Source organism: Haliotis cracherodii, unplaced genomic scaffold (assembly GCF_022045235.1).
Source record: "Haliotis cracherodii isolate W230 unplaced genomic scaffold, xgHalCrac1.p SCAF_16, whole genome shotgun sequence".
Taxonomy (NCBI): domain Eukaryota; kingdom Metazoa; phylum Mollusca; class Gastropoda; order Lepetellida; family Haliotidae; genus Haliotis; species Haliotis cracherodii.
Window position 1 is genome coordinate 29,864,374 of NW_027266271.1, and position 20,236 is coordinate 29,884,609.

Sequence of the window (20,236 nt, forward strand, 5' to 3'; positions counted from 1 at the left end):
TTCTTGAAGGGATGCTGTGGATATACTTCAGGTAGACTCACCAATGGTATGTTGGTATGTTCTTGAAGGGATGCCGTTGGTATGCTTCAGGTAGACTCACTGATGGTATGTTGGTATATTCTTGAAGGGATGCTGTTGGTATGCTACAGGTAGACTCACCGATGGTATGTTCTTGAAGAGATATGTGGGTATACTTCAAGAAGACTCAACAATGGTAAGTTGGTATGTTTCTTAAAGGGATGCTGTGGATATACTTCAGGTAGACTCACCAATGGTATGTTGGTATGTTCTTGAAGGATGCTGTTGGTATGCTTCAAGTAGACTCATCAATCGTATGTTGGTATGTTTCTTGAAGGGATGCTGTTGGTATGATTCAGGTAGACTCACCGATGGTATGTTAATTAGTATGTTTCTTGAAGGGATGCTGTGGGTATGCTTCAGTTAGACTCATCAATCGTATGGGTCCAACAGCAGGTTGCTGGGGTTGCTGTGTCCAAACAGCAGGTTGCTAGGGTTGTTGTGTCCAAACAGCAGGTTGCTAGGATTGCTGGGGTTGCTGTGTCCAGACAGCAGGCTGCATGGGTCGCTGTGTCCAAACAGCAGGTTGCTTAGGTTGATGTGTTTTTTTAGACTTCTCCAGAGGATTGGTATAAACTTTATTTCACTAGTAATCAGAGTTTGTAGCTACTCCTGCTTACAGACTAGTGCGAATTTGGAAGGCTGACTCTGGACTTTTCTTTCCATGTTGAGCAGGTTAAGCTGACTTGCAGTTAGATTACTTAATTTATGCTCAAAGCTGTTGTAAACCCAACTCACTCACACCCTGAAGGGATTCTAGGTTAGAATTGGATCATGTAGTCAGGTTTCGTGACTTAGTTTATTTCAGGTAATTGTACCCAGGCATCATGGATTGTGGCTCATAATATCAATCACTGGATTGTCTAGTCTATTCTCTAGTTAATATGCCGTCATATAGTTGCAATATTGCTGACAGTGGCGTGAAACATGTTAAACAAAACCTGCTAATTCACTCTGCTGCTTCTGGTTGTGATCTGGTCTGATAATGCAGGCACTGGTGTGAGGTGTGAAATTAGGCGTCAGCTGTCGTGTGGCTGACTCGTTTGTGGATCAGAGGCCTCACAACGCTGTCCCTGACATGTCTCCAAGGTTCCCACACACCTGGTGTCACACAAGGTGGCTTCCACATCAGAGGACGATATGGCTTTCATGTGTCGTACAACAGGTTAAACATGCAGGACAGGAGACTTTACTTGTAGGATTGTTTTTCATTTTTCTACAGCAGCCTTTGTTTCCTCCCTGTAGTGACCTTGTAGGAGGCGAGTTGGGTCACACCTTTCCGCTGTGATGGCTGCCAGTCTTCAGCCTTCCAAATTCACAGTAGTCCGCTAGCCCAAGACTACAAAATGTTGCTGAGGACATGTAAAACTCCAGTGATGGCCCTCATTGACTCGTCACATTTGAGTTTAATAATTCTGAACCTGTACCTAACGTTTCAATTTTGCTACAAATTACTGAATAAAACTGACAGAAAAATTAATCCTAGTAAAGATGATCTTGTTCAATAGCCAGATTAGCTACAAGCTCTGAAGGCAAGTGAAATAAGGTTTACACCAGTCATAAAAAAATGAATTTCTAAGGCTGTGCTAGTCTGCCCTTGAACATTTCTGGCTGGATGGTCCTTTAAGTCCCCATGCTTGTCATTAGGCTAAGATCAATAGTAGTTGGATATCAATATGGTGTTGGATTAAGGTAATGGTTGAGTCATCACACTACGCTATGACAGTGCTCGTACTTTGCCCTTTATTGTCATCTGGACTAAGTAGGCCAATCTGTGCCAAAAGCGTGTAGTTTGCTATTATTTTCTGTAGATATCAGTCTTAGTTTATGGACTTTTAGACGGTGACCTAACTAGACCATAACACACTTCACAAGAAAGGGGCTTTGGACGAGTGCACACATGATCGATAGACTGACAGACTACCTGTTATCACATGTCAATTCCAGTGGCCCAACTTTGTTGCAATACATGCTGTTGTTCTGATCAGGTTTACAGCTCACATGTGCATCTTGTATTTCATTGCTAGCCTCTGATATTATACAAATATTTACTCTTGACGAGGTCAGTATACCAAAAGGTGGTTGGGTCCAGTCAGACCACTGAAGGGGTCGGGTCCAAGGGTCCTTGTTTCCGCATATTTACCTTATCAAGTGTAATCATTAGTTTTGTTATACCAAAATTCACTTTAAAGTTCGAGAAGTTTTTAAAACGTCATCTGTTTCATTACAGTAACTTAGCTGCAAACCGTGACATGATTTCTAGCAGACAAATCAGTATTCATCATGTGACAGGTCAATACTGATCATGTGACTAGTTGATATTTGAAGTCAGTGTTGGTCTCATGATTTCAGGGTCTACATTAAAATGTATTGTTTCGTCACATGGTATGGATTAACCAATGGAATGGCAAGATTCTTAATCGAGGTATGACAAATCATGATATGTTGCTTGTATATCAATTCTGTCCTGCACTGTATAGCATACATCACACTTTACCTGTGATATATGGAGGACTTTCTGGGAAGCAGTAATAAAAAATTTAGTTTGTGTCAATAATTGAAAAACACAATGTTGTAATCTGAATGGAGCCATGATAGTCCATGTTGTCTTCCACAGGCACGTATTGCTACACCTGAAGAGCTGATCTCGGAACACTGCACGTTGTCCACACTGGTAACTTGCTTAATAATGTTGGTATGTTAGGTGACAAAATCAACCGGAAAAATGTTTTAATTTAATACCAAATGATCTGTCTCCTTCACATGTTGTCATCAGTATTGCAACAAGTGTTTAAATTCAATGGGGGTCCTGTGATTTTGGCTATGCATTTTGCAGATGAGAGTACCGGTACTAATTTGATTGTGTATGCCATTCTTCAGTATGTGCCAAACACTTTTGAGTCTACTTGCCTGAATCTGTCTATTGACAACATTTTCAGTAGACCTTAGTGTTAATGTATGGACTTTAATTAGCAAACCTTACTTGACCAAGAGGTGTTTACTTGACTTGGGATGCAGACTAGTGGCTAAAGTCACAGACTGTGTTATTAAGAAGAATATAACTTATCTCTATCAAAAGCTTTTCTGAAATTGACGAGGATGCAGTAAAATGTAACTGTTTGTCTTTCTGATATACTTACAACATGGTGACCTGAATTAAGTACAAATATTTTATCTGTGGTACTGTAGTCTTGTCTAAAACCTGCTGGTGATTCAGACTGTCTGCTGTACAGAAACCCCAAAGTCTAATGGAACGTTAGAAATTGGCCCTCGTCCAACAGGCCTTGTCAAACTGTCCAATAGTAAAGGTATCATAAGGACTTTTAAGGGTTTTGCTATATGTTATCTTTATAAGGACTGGTGGGTTAAAACTGTCAGTTTCTATTGCTGATCATGATGGTTGTAGATATTTGGCTCAGTATATCAAGCTGAACACCTTCTGCCCATAATTGATGTCAATGTAAACTAATACCTAAATGACTATATAGTACTATAAAGAATCAGGTGTATTGTAACTTCTTTTGAGTGACTATTATATTTATGACACTGGATGGTATTAACTACAATCACAATATCAGAGAATGGCCATTAGTGTTTTCTGTCGATCATTAAATCTGTTGTGAAAATGTACCCAACAGATTTATTTTGGAGCCAGATGTTGACAGTGTATTATATAGATTGGGTCAGCAGATGGTGTTCAGGGAGTCATCCACTGCATCCAGAAAGTCTTGCTGTGTGAGTGAGTGTCAATGTCCTGGTGTCTTGCTCACAAGCCATTGACTCCTGAACAATGGACACACTGGAGCGTTAAACCAGCCAAACATCATCACACTTAGCAACAAGTTATATAACACACTGAGTTCGTTTGGAGATGGTTTACATGGTTTACGTGTTGTTTGCACAATATTGCAATGTACTGTGACATGCTTGAGCGTCACTGTAAAGTGCTGCAGGTAAATAGATCCTGATAGTTATATTGTGGGACTGGTTTGGGAGTGAATGGTCTTCCGGTATTTAAAGCCTCCTGAGGAATAAGAATATTTCTGATTGGTTATTGATGTTTTGTTTGTTTGGGTTTTTTTCATTGTCATTAATGGTTTGTCCTGTTTGTATTGCATGATTCGATGCCTGTGTGAGACTGTCATGCATGGACAACTTTATTAACTAGGGTAACCTAATCACTTCCTTCCTGTGTGTAACCAGGGTAACTGTGCTTTCAGGGGATTTGTTTTTGTCTCGATATGATTTTGCCTAATTATGTGTGACATCACTCTGACTCAATGGACTGACAACACAGTGACCTGATGGACTGCGACAACATGGTGACCTGATGGACTGACGAAATGGTGACCTGATGGACTGTGACAACATGGTGACCTGATGGACTGTGACGACATGGTGACCTGATGGACTGCGACAACATAGTGACCTGTGCACTGCGACAACATGTTGACCTGATGGACTGTGACAACATGGTGACCTGTTGGACTGTGACAACATGGTGACCTGATGGACTGTGACAACATGGTGACCTGATGGCCTGTGACATCATGGTGACCTGATGGACTGACAACATGGTGACCTGATGGACTGTGACAACATGTTGACCTGATTCACTGCGATAACATGGTGACCTGATGGACTGTGACAACATGGCGACCTGATGGACGGTGACAACATGGTGACCTGATGGACTGTGACAACATGGTGACCTGATGGACAGTGACATCATGGTGACCTGATGGTCTGTAACAACATGTTGACCTGATTCACTGCGATAACATGGTGACCTGATGGACTGTGACAACATGGTGACCTGATGGACTGTGACAACATGGTGACCTGATGGACTGTGACAACATGTTGACCTGATTCACAGCGATAACATGGTGACCTGATGGACTGTGACGACATGGTGACCTGATGGACTGGGATAACATGGTGACCTGATGGACTGGGATAACATGGTGACCTGACGGACTGTGATGACATGGTGACCTGATGGACTGTGATGACATGGTGACCTGATGGACTGGGATAACATGGTGACCTGATGGACTGTGATGACATGGTGACCTGATGGACTGGGATAACATGGTGACCTGATGGACTGGGATAACATGGTGACCTGATGGACTGTGACCTGATGGACTGGGATAACATGGTGACCTGATGGACTGTGACAACATGGTGACCTGACGGACTGTGATGACATGGTGACCTGATGGACTGTGAGGACATGGTGACCTGATGGACTGGGATAACATGGTGACCTGATGGACTGTGAAAACATGGTGACCTGATGGACTGTGAGGACATGGTGACCTGATGGACTGGGATAACATGGTGACCTGATGGACTGGGATAACATGGTGACCTGATATTAATATTAATGAATAATTAGTATGTCAAATTTATGCATTAATAATTTACTATTTAATAAAGTATTTGTATTTTGGGAATTTAAAAATTCAAATCATAAAAAATCAACCAAAAAATCCCCATAATTTAACATGTGTTCCTGGAAAATTCAACTATGTTTTTGTAACTTATAAATAATCTGTGATTGGCCAATGATGGAAATCCCAACCCATTCCCAAGATTTGTTTTCCTAGATATAGCTGTATTGTGTTGGTCACATGTTGCAAGACCCTGGAGACAATCACCTCCACTCGTGACTTCACTGTCGTGTTCATAAACTTCAGGTCGGCCGTTCAATAGACATCTGTCACAAATACCTAATGGCAGGCAGCTTGATTAAAGTCTTCATGCTTCACTATAACTGACACATTGCTTTTTCAATTTAAAATATGTAGACAATCACAGATTTATAGCGATTCTTTTTTGCATAGGAAAATATATTGGTTTTAGACAAACAATTCTTTCCTAAGCATGAGGAATGAAATGATAAAATAAATATGTCATCCGAATTAGACATTAAGTTGTCCGGGGCTACTTGGGGGCTATTTCTGTGGTGTTGGAATCAAGGAACACCTTAAATCATTAGGATTGTTACAAGGACCCAAATATTTCCTAAATTGCAACCACCAGGTAATTAATTATGTATGATTTAGGATTAAGGTTCTTCTTTAACAAACAGAATGGTTCGGATGATTGAAGGGTAAAATGGATCTGTTTATCCTCCACTTCTCTATAGTGAGAAACTGTTCCTGTTTTAAATGATCATTATCCAGGTGATGTTCATAAACAATGCTTCCTTTATTTTGAAATGGCTAATTTGTTGTCCTGGTCCTGATATGTCCTGCCTGGGCTATCACACAGCTGATAACATCATCACATAGCCTTGCTCCAAGTCTGTACTGAATGATAAGTCCATGGATGAATAGTAATTCTACCTTATAAAAGGCATGTCCAGGTGAGCAGACCTTAATAGGACCACTTGTTCTCATTGTTTATATAATCTAGAAATTATGATTAGACCAAGAATTATTGCAATAGAGACTTGTGCAAGTCTAAACATTACGGTACATTTGAGTTGTACAAGTGGTCAATTCCTGTACACTGTTGCTGATGTGTGTCCTTAGGGTGGTGAATCATTGTTATTTAAAGCTGTCAGTGATGACTGGAATCGCATGCACAGCCAACTAGGCAGTATTCCGGTCACAGACCATGAGGCCTATAGTTCCATGTATGTACAGTACTTGTATAACATGTCAGTGAGTGCTGTTTGTTCTGAGCTTGAAAACTTCATCTTTAAACAGTGATATTTAACAATATATTTTCATTGTTTGTGGTACATTATTAACAAATTTTCATTGATTTGAATAAATATGATAGTAGTGTGGTATATAGTTTAAATTAACCTGTAATGCACATATTTTGAACAGATAAACAAAATGTGATATTTGCCTTCAAGACATTCACCACACTTTTCACAAAAAGCATCAACTGATTTTTAAAAAACATTTTAGTCTATAATTTTTTATTTTGAGATAATGGTAACCTGTTCTAAACATTGCAAACTTCTACATAATGATATAATTTTTATGTTATTTAGATATAATGTCAGTGTGGAGAAAGGTCTTTTTTCAGAAGTACTGATATTGTTGACCCTGGATGTCCTTCTAGGAGATAATTCTGACAATCTCTGAGTTAATACTGCCATGACAAGTGTAACGTCACTAGCTTCCTGCACCACCCATACCATCCAAGTCCATACATTAACAGACTATTCCTGACAACGGACACCACGTTCATGTCCCTGACTTTGTCATATGTTTGCAGCATGATGTAACAGTGCTTTAAGCATACCTATTCTGTGGTAATCTTGTTCCTAATCCACTACTTTATAATCTACTTATAGCTGTAGATATACATGGGGTATCGACCACGTTCTCCAAGGACTGCATAGTTTGAGGCTCTATATCAAATTTTTAGTAAGACTTTACCAGTACATAATTTAGTGTTTATAATTTCAATTGTATATCTAATTGTGCCACCTCAAATTCCCAAACTCTACAAATATATTGGCTGACCTATAATTGGTCAATCAAGGCAAGCTATGAAGACACACAGACAGACAGATTGTTTATTTGAGTCTCACCTCACAGAAATATTTACATAGATACATGTGACAGTCCACATAAGTGAGCCACTCGTTAAGGGTTACGAAAATGAATAGAATCTACATGGTTGTAGGTGTTATTGTGATCAGGCTTAGAAAACAGGACTTGTAAGTAGGGTTCAAGCATGAACATGATGAAGAGAATGGTTCACAGAGATTGAAAAATATTTACAGTTTTGGAAATAAGAATGAAAGTCAAAAGGCTGCTTGTCATAACCCTATTGTTAAAAGTTTAATAATTAGAGGTGAGTAGATTTATAAAATATCGTGGTAAACTTCAAGGATGTTGATTGTATTAATCTGCATCAGAAAGAACCAGGTTGTTTTTTGTTCCTAGTTTTTGTATACAACACTGACTGATTTCTAGCACAATAGCTGACTGGTGTACTCTTACAGTGGAGAAGATGTGGCATAACTTGACTTATCGTGGCTCTGATCTGGTAGCAGTGTCTCATGAGTTAAATATCACGGCGCATGATGTAATATGTCAATATGTGAGGCATGTATTCCTCCTGTGGATGGATGAGGCAGATGCGGGGTGCATGGCGGAAGTGACATTTACTCAGGAATCTCGGCTGCATGTTGATCAGAGTTGTTAAGAAGAAAGTCAAGCATTTTCTTACATTGTATGTTATTGCACAAATTGTGTCATTGTTTGTTTATTCATGCACAATTTTACCTCCCAGGGAAAATGTTGCGATTTCTGTGTAAAAATTAGAAAAAAATGTTTACAAATGTGTAGCATCCAGCTTCCCTTCAATACTGGTTTATGTTTCTTGAAACCAGATCATTTCAATCTGGTTATATTAGATTTTAGAGGGTTTTTTAAAACTAAATGATAAATACAATTATATATTATTTCAAAGCTTGTATAATAAATCAGCACTGTCAAGATTATTTTTACTATGAGTAACATGCGATACTAATGGTAACAGTGGTCAGGTGTTTTTGAGAAACAATTGTTTAAAAGGTCCAACATAAGTAAGTACATTCCTTCTGTCACCTTGAAGTACAATAGAAGTAGGAGTGTCACGCTGCTGAAATAGCCTTTTTGTTGTTGTAGAAAACAAAAGAGGTAGAAATTGCAAATCACTGCTCATTGAGGTGCTGCAGCACTTGTATTGGCATTGCTCCCTTGTTAGGAGAAACCTGGGGATAAATCCGAAGAACAAGAAAAATTTGTTTTCATATTTTGTTGCGAAGCCTTGGCGGCTGCCACCGACTGGTTTAAATAAATATTTTGACCCAGAAACATGCCGCAGATGTCAGAGGTTAGAGGTCAAGGGTAGCTGAATATTTCCTCCTACGATTTTGTTTGTCTACTATTTGCACAACCTGTCTAAGATAAGAGTATCGTCAGTTGTATATGGGAACTCCAGCAAATGGCTCGGCTTGGAGACATGGGAACTAGCTTTTGGTGTGTTTGACCACAGCTATGTTTTTTTCATTAACAGGTGAAGTTGCAATCACGAAGTCATCACATTTAACCCGCTGTCTGACTGGAACCACGTAAATTTCTCTTCATGTACACAGGGAGAATCCACCAGCCGTAGTTCAGGTAGGTGTCTATTGCAGTTATATGGTTATACCACATATTGTATGTAGTTAGTGGTGTATATTGCAGTTATATCCTGGGTTATACATGCATATTGCCTGTGATTAGTGGTGTATATTGTAGGTAGTATAATATGCTGGGTTATACATGCATATTGCCTGTGATTAGTGGTGTATATTGTAGGTAGTTTAATATGCTGGGTTATACATGCATATTGCCTGTGATTAGTGGTGTATATTGTAGGTAGTTTAATATGCTGGGTTATACATGCATATTGCCTGTGATTAGTGGTGTATAGTGTAGGTAGTTTAATATGCTGGGCTATACATGCATATTGCCTGTGATTAGTGGTGTATAGTGTAGGTAGTTTAATATGCTGGGCTATACATGCATATTGCCTGTGATTAGTGGTGTATAGTGTAGGTAGTATGATATGCTGGGTTATACATGCATATTGCCTGTGATTAGTGGTGTATAGTGTAGGTAGTTTAATATACTGGGCTATACATGCATATTGCCTGTGATTAGTGGTGTATAGTGTAGGTAGTTTAATATACTGGGCTATACATGCATATTGCCTGTGATTAGTGGTGTATAGTGTAGGTAGTTTAATATGCTGGGCTATACATGCATATTGCCTGTGATTAGTGGTGTATAGTGTAGGTAGTTTAATATGCTGGGCTATACATGCATATTGCCTGTGATTAGTGGTGTATAGTGTAGGTAGTTACATGCTGGATTATACATGCATATTGCCTGTGATTAGTGATGTATATTGTAGGTAGTTTAATATGCTGGGTTATACATGCATATTGCCTGTGATTAGTGATGTATATTGTAGGTTGTTTAATATGCTGGGCTATACATGCATATTGCCTGTGATTAGTGGTGTATAGTGTAGGTAGTTACATGCTGGGTTATTCATGCATATTGCCTGTGATTAGTGGTGTATAGTGTAGGTAGTTCAATATGCTGGGTTATACATGCATATTGCCTGTGATTAGTGATGTATATTGTAGGTAGTTTAATATGCTGGGTTATACATGCATATTGCCTGTGATTAGTGATGTATATTGTAGGTTGTTTAATATGCTGGGTTATACATGCATATTGCCTGTGATTAGTGGTGTATAGTGTAGGTAGTATAATATGCTGGGCTATACATGCATATTGCCTGTAATTAGTGGTGTATATTGTAGGTAGTTACATGCTGGGCTATACATGCATATTGCCTGTGATTAGTGGTGTATATTGTAGGTAGTTTAATATGCTGAGTTATACATGCATATTGCCTGTGATTAGTGGTGTATATTGTAGGTAGTATAATATGCTGGGTTATACATGCATATTGCTTGTAATTAGTGGTGTATATTGTAGGTAGTTACATGCTGGGTTATACATGCATATTGCCTGTGATTAGTGGTGTATATTGTAGGTAGTTTAATATGCTGGGCTATACATGCATATAGCCTGTGATTAGTGGTGTATATTGTAGGTAGTATGATATGCTGGGTTATACATGCATATTGCCTGTGATTAGTGGTGTATATTGTAGGTAGTATGATATGCTGATACATGCATATTGCCTGTGATTAGTGGTGTATAGTGTAGGTAGTTTAATATGCTGGGCTATACATGCATATTGCCTGTGATTAGTGGTGTATAGTGTAGGTAGTTTAATATGCTGGGCTATACATGCATATTGCCTGTGATTAGTGGTGTATAGTGTAGGTAGTATGATATGCTGGGTTATACATGCATATTGCCTGTGATTAGTGGTGTATAGTGTAGGTAGTATGATATGCTGGGCTATACATGCATATTGCCTGTGATTAGTGGTGTATAGTGTAGGTAGTTTAATATACTGGGCTATACATGCATATTGCCTGTGATTAGTGGTGTATAGTGTAGGTAGTTTAATATACTGGGCTATACATGTATATTGCCTGTGATTAGTGATGTATAGTGTAGGTAGTTTAATATACTGGGCTATACATGCATATTGCCTGTGATTAGTGGTGTATAGTGTAGGTAGTTTAATATGCTGGGCTATACATGTATATTGCCTGTGATTAGTGGTGTATAGTGTAGGTAGTTACATGCTGGGTTATACATGCATATTGCCTGTGATTAGTGGTGTATAGTGTAGGTAGTTACATGCTGGGTTATACATGCATATTGTCTGTGATTAGTGGTGTATAGTGTAGGTAGTTTAATATGCTGGGCTATACATGCATATTGCCTGTGATTAGTGGTGTATAGTGTAGGTAGTTTAATATACTGGGTTATACATGCATATTGCCTGTGATTAGTGGTGTATATTGTAGGTGGTTACATGCTGGGTTATACATGCATATTGCCTGTGATTAGTGGTGTATATTGTAGGTGGTTACATGCTGGGTTATACATGCATATTGCCTGTGATTAGTGGTGTATATTGTAGGTAGTTACATGCTGGGTTATACATGCATATTGCCTGTGATTAGTGGTGTATATTGTAGGTGGTTACATGCTGGGTTATACATGCATATTGCCTGTGATTAGTGGTGTGTATTGTAGGTAGTTACATGCTGGGTTATTCATGCATATTGCCTGTGATTAGTGGTGTATTGTGTAGGTAGTTTAATATACTGGGTTATACATGCATATTGCCTGTGATTAGTGGTGTATAGTGTAGGTAGTTACATGCTGAGTTATACATGCATATTACATGTAAAATGAAAAGCCAAGCAAGGGACCAAAAACACATCCTGCATGTCTCGTGGATGATTTTTAGTTGAAAACGTATATATATGCTGTATTTTCTTGTACAAATCATTTTGTATATACTAGTTTGACTTAAGACTCCAAGTGAGAATCGCCCCCAGTCAGCTATGATTGTCTCCCCGATGGGATTCCAGCTTAGAATTGGTCCCCTGTTATCTAGACTTGTCGTGTGAGGCAACTCTATTTACCAGTGGTTACAAGTCACAGTGATATATACATAGGCAAAGACAACAGTAGTCATGCATTGTTGTGTAATATTTGTTGGGCAATTTGTTCAAAATATGACTCGGTTCACCCAGCAGTAAATGGATGGCGGAGTCTGGCAGTATAAGGTAGTGGTTTGTGCCCCTGATGGTGTTATTCACCTGGTTGAAGTGGAACATCTCCAGTATCAGAGCTGACAGGCTACACATGAATTTTGGCACTTCAGTACTGTAATCCACTCAACAAACAGAAATGTCTGTCATGGGTTCAGTGTCTCATGATAGTAGTCCTGACAGTGCTCTCTTCTGAATCTGAAATACTAATCTTCAATACAAATCCAACAGTGTTTCTTGTGATGTTTGCACACAAGTGGAAGTTATTTTGGGCAGCAATTTGTGTAGATTGATTTGTTGTGTTTCATAACACCTATTGAAATGGATCTGTACCTCATCACAGAAGGTCATGCTGACACTAAGGTCAAGGTCATACACGTTTACACCATTAGGACAGCATTTCTACCAACCAATGTCAAGGTTGCAAGCACCTCTATGAACAGTACAGTATGTCACACTGCCAAGGTCAAGGTTAACACGCAAGTGTCGAAGCACATGATAGATTTCCCTTGAAGACCTAGGTTAAAATTGATGATCAGCAACCCATACTTGTCCATCCATGCTTGTCATAAAAGGTGACTATGCTTGTAGAAAGAGGCGACTAATGGGATTGGGTGGTCAGGCTCACTGATTTGGTTGATGCGTGTAATCGTATCCCAATTGTGTAGATTGATGGTAATATATCAACTACTGGATTTTCTGGTCCAGACTCGATTATTAACTAACTGCAGTCATGAGGCTGGAATATTGCTGATTGGCGCGTTAAACGACAAACAAACAAACAAAATGTGTTGTTGATCCACGCCCCTCAACAAAATGTTAAATATTCCATATTAATATCTTTCACATTAGGACTCTTCCACACATTCACCAGCATTAAGGTGATCAGTCTTAGAAACTCATCTTTTACGAGACTTGTATAGAGGACTAATGGAAATATTGTTTCACTAGTTGTCAGAATTTGTTGCTCTTCCTGCTTGAGTGAGACAAAGCTGTTTACTATGATTTACTGTCAGTTGAGTTCAGTTCGATTGGTAGCAAAATTGAAGCTTCGAGTACTGGTTCAGAATTAAATGAGTGAGTGAGTGAGTATGGTTTTACGCCGCTTTTAGCAATATTCCAGCAATATCACGGCGGGGGACACCAGAAATGGGCTCCACACATTGTACCCATGTCGGGAATCGAACCCGGGTCTTCAGCGTGACGAGCGAATGCTTTAACCACTAGGCTACCCGACCACCCCTTCAGAATTAAAATCCTTAATAGCTGCTTGCCAATGAGGACTACTACCATTGGATGTTTACTTGATAGCTTCTTGTCCATGCTGGTGGACTGGCATAAATTCTGAAGGCTGGGAGATGTTTGCTAGTGCACTGGGCAACATGTTTGTAGATGTCATGGAACATGTGGATGGCACATCCAGCTATGCAGTGGAATAACCCAATGTCAGGATGGCAAATGTGTTCAAAAACACAAGAAAAAAGTGTCAGTTATACCTTGGTGGGCTAATTTATGCATGATCATCCATTGCTTGATAACTTCTTGTAATAGACTGTATATTATTCGTGTATTGTTCCATGATCATCGAACATACCTGCGTTGTCACTGAGAAAATATGTCTAGACACAAATAAGGTCAAAGGTCAGAGGTCAGAGGTTATGGGACAGATTTGATAATTTTTCGGAGTCCCTTGTGGAGTGTCTTATCTTGGTGTTGACAGGTGTGACTTATAATGTAATTTATTCAGTGAAATCAGCAGTATTTGAAATGGTTTGTGAATTGGAGTGCAGGGTGAATATCACCCCAGTCTGTTGTCTGTCAGATCACAGGTAGTCGTAAGTATTGCAGTATCATTGTGTTGCATAGTACTTGATCCTTTTCATTGGAGATTCATTGGATTTTTGTGTTCCATATCTTAACGGTTATTTGTGTGGAATATTTTGAAAAAAAGCAACTTGTTGGTGAATTATTCAATGCTCCATTTGCATTTGTGATATTGGAATTTATCAATTTTCCGTTCTATGAATGTATTACTTAAGGAAGAACATGGCTAGAGGCGTGTTTTATCCAGCTTATGAACTTCTAAATGCAAGAAATACCAGAATAGAATAAGAAAACATTCATATACCTTGTATTGAAACAATACGAGAGAAAAAACATTTGCAGCATGGACCAGCTGGAGTATTGACATGTAAAATTGAACAACTTCTCATCACCTGCCCAGGTAGCTCAGTGGGAAAACAGTTGGTTACAATAGTTAGCACGATATGAGAGGTTGATTCACATCATGGAATTTTCATGTAAAATGAATTATGACTTTTAACCAATCATAAAAAACAATTGTGTTTATTTCAAGAGGCAAGTTTATAAAACGTTAATTGTAAAACCTAGGTATAATAATTGAAAATCAAATGATGCGAGTGCGAACCCCACTAACGACACAAAAGAAAGAAATTGAAATTATTTACTCGTCAATAAATGTAAAAAATAGTTCCGTCTATAACAAGTGGAAATAATTCAAATGTTGGTTCAAGATTGTATAGTTGATAAACAACTTCCTGAAAAGTAATGGAGTGTTCAAACAATAGAATGATGTCACAGATGTGTTTTACCTAATGCAATATCAGGGTTAGAAACAAACAGTTTTTGTCCACTAGTTCTTATAATGATAACATAGAGCAAAACCCCTAAAATGGGCCAATTTCTACTGGTCCATAGGATACCTTTACTATTGGGCAGTTAGGAAAGGACTACAGGACTAGTGCCACTTTCTAACGCTGAATATATAGGATAACACAGTAATAGGTTTATAATGTCCATCTCAGTGGGTAAAGTAGTAGACCCACTGTTGTAGGATTATGTGCAACCTTATGTTTGTAGTAGGCGACCAAATGGATCTGGTGGTCTGGCTCGATGATTTGGTTGATAATTTCATCATTCTTAATTGCGCGGATCAATGCTCATTATGTCAATCACTGGATTGTCTAGCTTCAATTATATACTGATCATTGCCACATAGCTAGAATATTGCTGAATGCAGCATTAAACAATGCACAGAAGCCACAATTTGCTGTGCAGTGTATTATTGCTGCTAAAACTCGCTGACATGTTGATATAGTTTCTGGTCAGTGAGGTATGGAGATCAGCAGTGCTGGCCATGCTGTACAACATGTGTGATATATGTGCATATATATATATATACCCAGTTGGAAACAGGAGATCAGCAGTGCTGGCCATGCTGTACAATGTGTGTGATATATGTGTATATATATATATACCCAGTTGGAAACAGGAGATCAGCAGTGCTGGCCATGCTGTACAACATGTGTGATATATGTGCATATATATATATATACCCAGTTGGAAACAGGAGATCAGCAGTGCTGGCCATGCTGTACAATGTGTGTGATATATGTGTATATATATATATATACCCAGTTTGAAACAGGAGATCAGCGCTGCTGGCCATGCTGTACAACATGTGTGATATATGTGTATATCAGGGGTCTGGAAAATTTAAAATCCCAATCGGACATTAGCATTTAGGCCACCCTTCAAGCAGCGTATTTTAGGACGACTTTTCACACACATTACAAGTTGTTACGTATTGATAATATGATGAATTATGCATTGTTTCAATTTAAATTGTTAAATTCACCGGACAATTAATAACAAATAATATCATTTTAGATGTACATGGAAAACATATGTTTGTTTCTGTTATAATAACAATCTGTTAACATAGTGAACGGTCTAATTAATATTCATGAGTTATATTCATGAGTCTGCTCAAGTGTACGCGTTGTAACATTTGTATCGAGACTATTATCCCATATTTGGTTATCACGTGACCTCACGGGAAAAGGTTTTTTTTAAACTAAAGATTATTTAAAAACAAGACAGATAATATAATCACAAATACTAAAATATCGTTGATAGCAATAGTTATTTGAATACTTTTTTCATCTGTACTTAATTATTGACCTTAAAAAAATTTGATATCGATCGTCACAGAAAGCAAAATGGCGGTCAATCGAGATTCAATATACGACTATACTGAAAACAATAAAATCTGCAAATCCTCATTGTATGTCAACCAAGTGAAAGTCATTAGCCACGACATACAAAATGATCGTCCAGACTTTGAGGGTTTAGCAGATCCGCTCGACAGATCTGCCCCGTTCGACTGGCTGTCGTCACGCTTTCGCTTCTTGTCTGAGGTTACGTATCGTAGCATTGTGAGGATAATGAGGTACATCGATGATGCAAGGTATTTATGTATCAAATTAACAAGATGTTCTCAGTAATTAAGCCTCGATTAATCAGTGTCAACTCAGTTTATTGCCTATTACAGTGATTGACCGATTGGACTATCATGTAGGTACGATGTATATACAGCAATCAAAACAAACAAAGCTTGTCAGTGTAGATAATCTTCATTGTGTTACAACTGCAGACAGAAACTGCTCAGTCCTAACTGTTGATCATGTCCGGTCAAAATTTAAGAATGTCCGGACAATACTTTTTAAAATGTCCGGACAGAAAAATTTAAATGTCCGGTAAGCAATATTTTAAACCAGACATTTGAGATTCCCAGTTTGAAACAGGAGATCAGCACTGCTGGTGTACAACGTGTGTGGTATATGGATATATACCCAGTTTGTCATGTCACACGATCTCCTGTCTGTTAAACCAGCCTCAGACAGTGTTGTGTGTATCTCTTTGATCTGACATTGCCATTATTCAAGATGGATGATTTGAATTAAGGAGTAATTTGTTACTATTTGTTCAATCTTTGGACTGTAAATATTTTTATGATTTTAATGAAATGCACATATCCATTGCTGTTATTCATTGAAGCAATGTTGAGATAAATGTGCCCCTAACTTGATACATCATTGTCATCAGTCAGTCCTACCCTCATGTTGTTCAACGGGAGTCAGTTAGATACATGGAGGGATTCCATGTTTTGATGGTTTTAAGAGAGAACACTTAAATATTTTTCTCCATCGTGGTCAGATGTCCACAGACATTTATTTCAATCAGCGGGAAAATTGGGGAAAAAATCATTTGTTTGTTTAAAATTTGTTTTTTTTAGAAGTTCTATTTTTTTAAAATTCTAAAATATTTTTCATTGTAAATTAAGATTACGTTCTATGCAATAAGGTAAAGCAAAGCATTCAAGCCTCTCCCTCTTCACTGGTCCTGTTGTCGCTGAAATACATGTCACCTCTGCAATTCCTTAACATTGTACAATACCTTTTCCTCGTGTTACCTTTTCCACAAATTGTCCTCATTGATTGATAGTGATGAAGGAGCCAAATGAAACATGTCACATTAATAGCCAGTTTCTTAATATTGATGCTAAAACTGCATTTCATTGAGCTAAAAGCATAAAGGACGATGAATTCAGTCAAAATAACCAGCTAGAACCAAGATGTCGATATTTTTGTTAATAAATGTTTAAGTCATAGAAGTAAAGTGAAAGAACCTACTTTTTCTGCAGTTTAATATGCCAGTGAGGATAGTCGAGCGTGATATTCAACAAGTCACAGTCTCTAATTCAGCACATTTTTTCTCAATTTCAAGAAAAAGGTGTGATCAGCTGCAAGGATAGTAACTGCCTTGCTCCTGTGAGGTGGATGGGTTTTCCCAGCTATTAGGGGAAACCCCCCCTGACATCAACACACATCATCTCTTTTTACAGTCATGTAGAATGTGTAGCCGCGAGGGATTGTTCACTTCCGAGTGAGATTCCTGATTGAGTCAGCTCATAACAAGTACTGTATGTAAGTAAAACAGTGTAGCAGACGTGTACTGTAAGTAAAACAATGTAGCAGATGTGTACTGTAAGTAAAACGATGTAGCAGATGTGTACTGTAAGTAAAACGATGTAGCAGATGTGTACTGTAAGTAAAACGATGTAGCAAATGTGTACTGTAAGTAAAACAATGTAGCAAATGTGTACTGTATGTAAGTAAAACGATGTAGCAGATGTGTACTGTAAGTAAAACAATGTAGCAGATGTGTATTGTATGTAAGTAAAACAATGTAGCAGATGTGTACTGTATGTAAAACGATGTAGCAGAAGTGTACTGTATGTAAGTAAAACGATGTAGCAGATGTGTACTGTAAGTAAAACGATGTAGCAGATGTGTACTGTATGTAAGTTAAACGGTGTAGCAGATGTGTACTGTAAGTAAAACGATGTAGCAGATGTGTACTTTATGTAAGTAAAACAAGGTAGCAGATGTGTACTGTATGTGAGTAAAACAGTGTAGCAGATGTGTACTGTAAGTATAACAATGTAGCAGATGTGTACTGTATATAAGTAAAACAATGTAGCAGATGTGTACTGTATGTAAATAAAACAATGTAACAGATGTGTACTGTATGTAAGTAAAACAATGTAGCAGATGTGTACTGTAAGTAAAACAATGTAGCAGCTTTGTACTGTATATAAGTAAAACAATGTAGCAGATGTGTGCTGTAAGTAAAACAATGTAGCAGATATGTACGGTAAATAAAACTATGTAGCAGATGTGTACTGTATGTAAGTAAAACAATGTAGCAGATGTGTACTGTATATAAGTAAAACAATGTAGCAGATGTGTACTGTATGTAAGTGAAACAATGTAGCAGATGTGTACTGTAAGTAAAACAATGTAGCCGATGTGTACATCATGTAAGTAAAATAATGTAGCAGATGTGTACTGTATGTAATAAAACGATGTAGCAGATGTGTACTGTATGTAAATTAAACAATGTAGCAGATGTGTACTGTATGTAAATAAAACAAAGTAGCAGATGTGTACTGTATGTATGTAAAACAATGTAGCAGATGTGTACTGTATGTGAGTAAAACAGTGTAGCAGATATGTACAACGTGTAAGTAAAACAATGTAGCAGCTTTGTACTGTATTAAAGTAAAACAGTGTTGCAGATATGTACTGTATGTAAGTAAAACAATGTAGCAGATGTGTACTGTAAGTAAAACAATGTAGCCGATGTGTACTGCATGTAAATAAAACAATGTAGCAGATGTGTATTGTATGTAAATAAAACAATGTAGCAGATGTGTACTGCATGTAAGTAAAACAATGTAGCTGATGTGTACTGTAAGTAAAACAATGTAGCAGATGTGTACTGTATGTAAGTTAAACAATGTAGCTGATGTGTACTGTAAGTAAAACAATGTAGCTGATGTGTACTGTATGTAAGTTAAACAATGTAGCAGATGTCTATTGCATGTAAGTAAAACAATGTAGCTGATGTGTACTGTATATAAGTAAAACAATGTAGCCGATGTGTACTGTATGTAAGTAAAACAATGTAGCAGATTTGTACAGCGTGTAAGTAAAACAAAGTAGCAGATGTGTACTGTATGTAAGTAAAACTATACTGAACCACAAAAGAAACATTACCATGGATAGATATATGAGAAACCTTATTTGTCCAAACACTGTAAACATACTTTGAGACATATTAAAAAGATGAAACCTAGCAAAACTGATCATCAAGGTTGAAGTTACAGTGTCAAATGTTCTAAAAGTGAAACACAATACTAGTCTCTGAGAAAATGGCATCACAAGCTCTGATGCCATTCTGCTGGAGGAGGTCTCTTGTTGCTCTCGCAGTATGGGCACGGGTGTAATCATGCTGAAACTCGTAGTTGCGGTGACGTGCCAAATGAGGTTTAGCGTGTGGTCTCAAGACTTGATCAATGTACCAAGCTCCTGTGTCACCATTGCCCCTCCGTGGACCGATGTACTGGAAGACCACAGGGCTGACCCTCCATGCAAGACCAATTCCATCACACACCATGATGCTCGGACCAAACCACAAGTCTCTCTCAACAACACAAGCATCCGTATAACGTTCTCCACAGCGTCGTCACCAGACTCTCTCTCTGCTATCTGCTGTGGAGATACAGTA

At 38.1% G+C, this 20,236-nt stretch overlaps 1 protein-coding gene across 12 annotated transcripts in view; it reads left to right on the forward strand.

The window, feature by feature from the left end:
* LOC139464057 (anion exchange protein 3-like) overlaps window positions 1–20,236 on the forward strand; it is a 124,833-nt gene that overhangs the window by 46,910 nt on the left and 57,687 nt on the right. For 8 of the 12 annotated variants that reach the window (XM_071245585.1, XM_071245596.1, XM_071245595.1 and 5 more), the window contains one exon: window positions 9,118–9,221. The gene's annotated coding sequence lies outside the window, so the exon portion shown is untranslated. Of the gene's footprint in view, window positions 1–2,695; window positions 2,774–6,705; window positions 6,728–7,886; window positions 7,909–9,117; window positions 9,222–20,236 lie in introns of those variants that run through there. The other 4 variants (XM_071245587.1, XM_071245592.1, XM_071245593.1 and 1 more) reach the window with 4 other exon arrangements.